Here is a 2,204-nt window from a genome sequence, read left to right on the forward strand (position 1 = left end):
CCCCAACACACACACACAGGGTTTCTCTGTTTAGCTTTGTGCCTTTCCTGGATCTCGCTCTGTAGACCAGGCTGGCCTCAGACTCAGAGATCTGCCTGCCTCTGCCTCCCGAGTGCTAGGATTAAAGGCATGTGCCACCACTGCCCTGCGCGTTTTTTTGTTTGTTTGTTTGTTTTTTTTTTTTAAATGACAGTAAGAGCCCAGGTTAGTTTTTGTAGCCGCGGCTAGCCCTTCTGCCTCTGGCACGTTCGAACTTCCGGCCTTTGGAGCGGACATAGGGTTTGGTATGGCTGTGTGGAGTTCCTGGGGCCTTGCCAAAATGCTGTATACCTCTCGGCCCTTCCCAGGACCAGACAGGAGCATGGCCCTTGGGAGACTCCAGGGCCAGCTGGTCGAAGGTGAGGATCTTACCCTCCGGCCTTGAGGATACGACTTTGGGCGAGGCTGCTCACCCCGGTGCACACACCTTCGGTTCGGGCACTTCGAGAATCCGCACATCATCTGTGACCGTCCCTGCAGCCACAACTGTCTTGTTCTCTCGGCCAGGAAGCTTCATCTTTCGGATCATCCGGGATAGGGACAGAGGTGGCTGGTTAGTGTGACTCATAAATAACCTTTTCAGCACAACCTGATTGAAGGTTGAGTTTGTTCGTCTGGCCAGAAACCTGTACAGCTTGACTAGCAGCCGCAGGTAGATGATATCTTGGCTCTTGGGCTCCTTGTACCAAACCTTTCCTTGTTGTGGCGAATGTCAACACCCATGAGGCACCATGGAGGCATTTTCTAAATTGAGGTTCCCTCCTTTCTGATGACTCTAGTTTGTGTCAAGTTGACATAAGACTAGCCAACACAATACCTCAATTTAATATCAAAAGATACCTTACGGATTTGGCTCAGCCAATGCTGAAGGCAAATAAGGACTAAATCAAGCCAAGAGTTTCAAAGTCATCATTAAGAAAGTATAAGAAGAAAAGACATGAAAAACAGAAAGACTAATGACAGATTACAGTGGGACTTGAACCCATAGTGGGTAAATGAACTTTCTTCTGGGACAAAACAAAGAAAGAAAGAAACAATAGCAACAATATCTTCTAAAACTTCCAAAAATAACTCTGAAAACCAAACATGTTTTTAAAAATAAGTTGGTAGTAAAATATTGTATTACTTATTCTCTTTAAGCAGAATTACATGACTCAAAATCCTGAAAAATATGCACATTTTATTTTCTCTCATTAGTGAAAATGTCTTTATTTTGTACCAAAAATTGATCAATATTTTTAATCCAGGGATGTTATCTTAGATAACTCTTGAATTGTTAAATAATGTATAGCTTATATGCTATATAATCTCTCTAAAATCTAAAAATCTCTACATTCTAAAACATATCTGTCTTCATTGTTTTCAATAAGTGAATCTAAATATGTAACAATGAAGACACATTTACAGATATTAATATGAAGATTACTAGATCAAATTTACCACACAGAAGAACATGGCCCTTCCAGAAGTCTGGAAAGTAGATTAGAATGCCACATAGGAGCAAGCTTGAGTCCTGGGTACAAACCCAATCAGTGAGATCTGGTAAACTGTGCTCTTGACCACAATGCTATACTGTCTCATATAATATTATTATTTAAATCAGAAACATAAGCACAATTTTATGAGAGTATTGAGGAAGTTCTTTGAGAAAATCTTAAATTTCAGAAACTCACAAAGAAGGAAAAGATCCAAAAAGGTTGAAAAAGAAAAGTCAACAAATAAAGTCAACTTAAAACTGTGTTAAAAATACAAGAAAACATCCAGGCAGTGGTGGTGCATGCCTTTAATCCCAGCACTCAGGAGGCAGAGGAAGGCAGATCTCTGTGAGTTCAAGGACAGTCTAGTCTACAGAGCTAGTTCCAAACAGCCAGAACTATATAGAGAAACCCTGCCTCAAAAAACATAACAAACAAACAAAACAAGAACGCTTTGAAAAATATCCAGTGTCAGATGGAGGCCATGTTAGCTGTCCCATTTGTATTTAAACAACTGGTTACCCACTATTATCAGACCCCCTCCCCCATCTCTCTTCCTCTAGCATGAATAGGAGTAGAGGTGTTGTGATTCACAGTGAGCGTGTGGGGTGACTAAGAAACACCTGTGTTACTGAGTAAGGTCTCCCCGAGTTTGTCTCTACAAAATAAGAAATACATTAAGATAAAGTG

The 2,204-nt window shown here is 41.0% G+C and overlaps 1 pseudogene; it reads right to left on the reverse strand.

Moving 5' to 3' along the window:
- Positions 1-205: 205 nt before the first annotated feature.
- Positions 206-762, reverse strand: LOC118594188 (annotated as a pseudogene).
- Positions 763-2,204: the final 1,442 nt, after the last annotated feature.

Source organism: Onychomys torridus, chromosome 12 (assembly GCF_903995425.1).
Source record: "Onychomys torridus chromosome 12, mOncTor1.1, whole genome shotgun sequence".
Lineage (NCBI taxonomy): Eukaryota > Metazoa > Chordata > Mammalia > Rodentia > Cricetidae > Onychomys > Onychomys torridus.